The sequence below is a fragment of the Nematolebias whitei genome, chromosome 17 (assembly GCF_014905685.2).
Source record: "Nematolebias whitei isolate Nwh7 chromosome 17, NemWhi1, whole genome shotgun sequence".
In the NCBI taxonomy this organism is placed as follows: domain Eukaryota; kingdom Metazoa; phylum Chordata; class Actinopteri; order Cyprinodontiformes; family Rivulidae; genus Nematolebias; species Nematolebias whitei.
The window spans coordinates 39,729,802-39,735,512 of record NC_056514.1 but is presented as its reverse complement, the minus strand read 5'-3'; positions in this window follow the sequence as shown (position 1 = coordinate 39,735,512).

The following is a 5,711-nucleotide window of genomic DNA, read 5'->3' as shown; positions in this document are numbered from 1 at the left end:
GCTGATCTTTCATTAAACATTCAAACCAAGCGGTCATCAGAGACCAGGATTCAAGCAGATCTCAAAACAAAGTGCACCCGTGGAAAACCACGTGGAGCTGTTGCAGCAGAACATTTAGGTTCTGCTGGTCCCGGTGGATGTGCTGCAGAAGAAGACCTCCACAGTGTTGGTGTGTATGAGCTACGCTGCTCAGACTGTAAAGGAGGGGATTTCCAAGAATCCCCTCCAGATTAAAGGTCCCTGACCCCCGTGGTTAATCCACAGCAGATAACTGCTCCGTGGTCCGGGTGGTCTGTGATGAAGAAGGAAGTTCTGGTGTTTCCTCCAACATGTCTGACATGAACGTGGCTTGTTTTTCCTTGGATGAATGCACATCCATCAATCAGGTGGTGCATGAGATATTTTGCTAACAGACACGATCTGCTTCCTTCCAGTGGTGAGTCATAGGACCGCCTCGGATTGTTCTGGTGTTGCTGAAGGAGAATGGAGCAGCTTCCTCTGCTGATGGCGTCTGAAAGTGTTCTGCGGGTGCGGGGGGGTCTGGATTCAGGAAACCGGTGCGGCTCGAAGGAAGTTGTTCCAGGAAGCTGTCGGCCGCTGCGTTGTGTTTGCAGCTCATGTTTCAGTTCAGGAGTCGAACGTGCTCAAAACATCAACTTCCTGCGTGCCCAGGTTTTATTCAGCTATAAAAACTAGGGATACTGGATTTTTATCCGATATGTTAAAAATTAATTGGCTGATAACCGATACCAATACCGATTATTTATTTATTTATTTATTTATTTACAGAGACGACGTAGCTTTCTCTGCTGTGGAATTAGGACATTATTCTGTATGGTCTCGGTCAGTGTGGGCTCCTGTGCATGAAGGACGGCCTTTTTAACGTCAAAGTTTTTGTCAGTTGTGTCGTAAGACTATTCATGCTAACGGGCTAACACGACGTCCAGATGTTCGTGGTAAAACTCACCCAAGTGCTACAGCTGTTAGCTTCTCAGTGACGTCAGAAATGACGGCCTGTAACTCGGGTAACGTTACATCGGAAAAATGTCTCCGACTGGGGACGATGTCGCGAGGCTCAACGTAGTCCTGCATCCGTTTTTATTTTAGTAAAATGTTTTATTTTAGTAAAATGTTTTATTTTAGTAAAATGTTTTATTTTTATCTAGTTTTGAACCTGGAACAGAACAGAGTTGAAAATAAAAAGTGTTTGGAGTAAAAACAAAAACCTTCGTCGTGTTCAACATGCTCAATGTTTATTTTTACCACGGTTATTTTTGTCTACAGGACGCTTGTTGAAGATGCTGAGGCTTCAGTTCTTTTATTATAAACGGATTAAACACGCCGTCCTGTCATGAATGCACGTCGCCCGCCGCCTTAACGTCACGGTTTTAAACTGAGATCTTCTGATGGAGGCTGGAAGGACCTGAAACTTTCTACTGAACACTAGTTGTATCTTCTCAGCTTTACTTCTCTGTACTTTACAGTTTGAATATTACACAGTATTTTATTGATCTTGTGACAGAGTACTGCATCATTTCTGTGCTCATGATGTTTATTAAGATAAACAGTTAAATGTTTAAAAAATAACATTTTGTACCATCTCATGTGATCTGCTCAAAGTACGGAGGATGACTCAGAGTGTGTGTGTGTGTGTGTGTGTGTGTGTGTGTGTGTGTGTGTCAGAAGCTTTGTTTAGCGGCCGGTGTAAAACCCAGAGCAGATGATTTCCTCACATGGAGCCGCGTGGAACGATTCACCGCTGACCTGAAACTGTTCTCCAGTTTCACACCTTCTCTTTCATCGTGCCACAGACAAAATGCAGCTTCTGCTCGTTTTCACACCGAACGTGACAAAAACCTTCACCTCTGAAGAAAAGCTGCTCAGAATAATGTCGTCAGGTTTAATTTAAAGGCAGATGCTCAACTGTTGAGCACCTGAACGCACCACGACAGGGATGAGTAGTTTACTGTCTTTATCGGTGACTTGTACATGAAAACGTGCATTTTAATATTTGAATAAAAGCCTCGCTGCTCTGAGGGAACGAGCGCAGCCCGTCTTTCTGCTCTGAAGAGTTCCTGTAGAAATACACGAGGAGAAGAACAAGAATCTGAACAACAAAAATTCAAAAGCTGAAGGTTTAAATAAAATCCACTGAGAAAAAAAATCTAAACATTAAAAGAATCAAATTGTAAATTTTACTGAAACCTTTAAACATATAATTCAAATTAGTAAATGCTTTGAAATGTATATATTTTTTTATAGTGTGTTTATACCATATAAAACAATAATAATGATTAATAATAATAATATTGTTATGGTTGTTATTGTTGTCGTTAGTATTATTATTAATATCCATGTGTTGTAACGTTTAGTCAACTGTTTAATGATCAGTTTTTGGTTTTGTCATGTCGACCAACATATTTGAGTCAAATATTACCTGAAGATGTTTAATTTAGTTTTCAATATTAACGCGCAGATAAATCTGAGAGTTCTAAAATTAAGTTGCATTTCTGCTTTTTATCTGGTTACAAAACATGAGACCAGAATGCAAATCAAGATTCAGATCAACTTTTATTAAAAACATTTTAAAGCTCATCAGCAACAAAATAAAGATGTAATTTTAACCTTCACCAGTGTATAAATACTTAAAAGTATGCATGCATGTGTGTATTTATACTTCTCAGTTGCTTCTCAGGAACTGAACGTTTTGTTGCAGCAACATATTGTCCGGTTTAGTTGCCAAAACAAACCGGTTCTGGTTTGGGCCTCGGGGTGGATTTTATTTTATTTTTTTATTTATAGTTTGTGCTTTTATTGTGTTTTTAAATGTGATCTATCGCTAATTTTAAATGCATTCAGTGAACTTTAAATAAATAAATAAAATCATCTATGTCATTATTTGACTGTCGATCTCACAAATATTTCAAAGACGTTCGATCGTTTGCTAGATCTTGTTTCTCAGAGGAATATTTTTATACATCGACTGCGGTTCTGAAGAGCTGAGCAGCAGAACCAAAAATAAACTGAGCATTTTAGAAAAATATGATTTAAACAGAAACACGGGAGGATGTGGAGACGCACAAACTTAGGATCTTTGGTCTTATTTATAATAAATATGACAGTGAGTGTGTGTTAAAAATAATTACAAACTTAATAATAATAAAAATATGGACAGCTACTCTGTGCTGCAGAAATGATTCGAGTTAATTTTGAATCTTTGTCGCGTCCATATTGAACATTTAAATGTCTTAACTTCTTAAAAAGCCATTTAACACAAAGTATTTTACAATTGACACAAATCTATGCGTGAACGGCTGAAGTGATGCTCTCGGCGTCACTAGGACGTGAACAGGTCTGCTTTATTGTTAAACTGATAAATGTAATTTATAAATGTAATTTTACTCATTTCAAGACAATTGATGCCAAAAATGTTCCCTGAATTGAACAAACGTGGAGTTTACAAAGTATTTGTAGATGTTCAATCATTTATTTATCTGCTACTGTTGGTTTTAAATAAAATCCTTATCTGGCAGTTCATCTAGTTTCAATTTCAAAGCTCTTTAAGACCTTTAGCTGTGCACCAACATCCTCAGGCGAAGGTTCTTGTCAAATATGTTTAACTTCTTCTTCCACAGCAGATTCTCGGTCATTTCACAGAATTAAGATGCTTTTTGTGTTTTAATGATCCTAACGTCCAGATGTTTCTGTGAAAGTCGAACGCTGCCAGCAGCTGCTCAGCCCAAAGGTTGCTCACGGTTGACGAGCAGGTCACCAGTTTCACACCAGTTTCACACCAGTCTGCATTAACCACACACACAAACAAGCAGCGCGGGGAGGAGGGATGAAACGAGTCGCTAACCGCACCGCAGATCGAGGATCGTCAACATGCCAGCAGTTCTCATGAGCACGACGACGCCAAGCAGCCCATTGTACATTTCTCTCATGGTCTGGAAACCAGTCGGTCTGGTCTGGTCTCTGTAGAAACCAGCAACACGTCTGCACCGTGTCCAACACTAAGGTCAGATGTCACCATGCAGAAGATCTGCTGCATCAAAAACTCAACAGCTGCACGCAACAATGGAGTGCAGGTGGGCAATGAAACGCTGTGCACGCTGCCTAACCTAGAGCTTGACAAGCCGTGCACTTGACAAGCCGTGCACGTGAAGATGGACCTTGGATTTCGGAAACTGGCCACAGAAAACCCGGCGGTTCAGCTCGCTGGTGACCAACACTCGGATTCAGAGACCGCAGCTGAAAGGATCATTTCTTGTGGAGTCCGAGACGTGAAGACGTGAACGTTGCAGAGGCTGCTTGGACCAGCGTTGGTACCGGACAGAGGCGGCTTGGACCAGCGTTGGTACTGAAGCTCCTTTCAGGTCCACTTTATTTGTAAAACGGACCACCTGCAGTCAGAACTACGTTTAGTTTTCTTGTCGGGGTGCAACATTTTATTTTTGTCGCCTCAGATTATTGGACTAATCTGAAAAGGACAAAAGGTGAAGTCGACTCCCGAAACAACGTTGACCTCAGAGAAGTTAAAAGTCCAACCACCAGTAAACACATCAAACCACATCTGGGTGGAACAACCGATACCAGCCCAGGTTCCTGACCTCCGCACCTTTCGTCCTCCGGCTGAACCTGCTGCTCGTGAACTAAACGTTGACTTGTTTCATTTCCTGGTCTTCAAGTCACACCCGTCAAATCTGCTCCACCTCAACTCAGAGTGACCTTCAGGGTTTCATGGACTTTAAGGAAGCAGCTCTCCAACCAGGTTGTGAGGTTGGGAACTTCCCAGAACCAGCGCGATCACGAGTTTTAGAGCCTTGAGTAAAAAATAAAATCATGTGATCCATGTTTATTTGTCGTTGTGAAAGAATGGATCAATTCCCCCTAAAATGAGTCAAATGGGTCTCGTGCTCGATGAGCGGAACAAACGGTCCTCTTTCCAAATGTACGACCCTCAACGGAGGTCCATGAGTGGCAGCAAGAGGGAACTGGGTCTGGTTCTGCAGACAGTCGTTCAGTGAGGTCTTCACGGGTGGAGCTCGAGAGAAGACAAAAGAAAAACGAGTTGTGCTGTTGATGGTGGTCCTGTGTGAGGAGCGCCCTCGTCGTTTTGGTGTCTTCTGCCTAAACCGGACTCTGGTCTGGGGCTGGGCCACCAACTGAACAGGCCTCAGTCCTGAATGTGGGTCCAAACCTGTGATGAGGTTTCAGGACGAGCCACGCCTGGAGGTTTGTGCACCGGCGACTCCGTTTGGGCTCAAAACTCAGAATTCAGACTCCAGGGTGGTACTTGGGTCTCGTCCTGGATCTTTTCAGTTAGTATCAACACAACCAGCTGTTTACCAACGCTTTGCTAAATGCTCACATCTGTACGCAAACCGCAGCATCTGTATGTCCATCATGGTGGAACAAATGGTCTCCATGATGCCACAGCACGAACTCTATGAACCAAAACTTGTGCCGTCGTCACCACCAAGTACCCACGGTTCTATTTTGATGACGTAGAAGAAAACACTTCAAACATTAATTAGTTAAAGATTTCCTTTAAGGAGTTTTGAACAAACCGCATTAAATGACCCAGATAAGCAGACTGTAGTACATTTTACCACTGCTCTGCACCGCACAGAGTACATTTTACCACTGTTCTGCACCGCACAGAGTACATTTTACCACTGCTCTGCACCGCACAGAGTACATTTTACCAC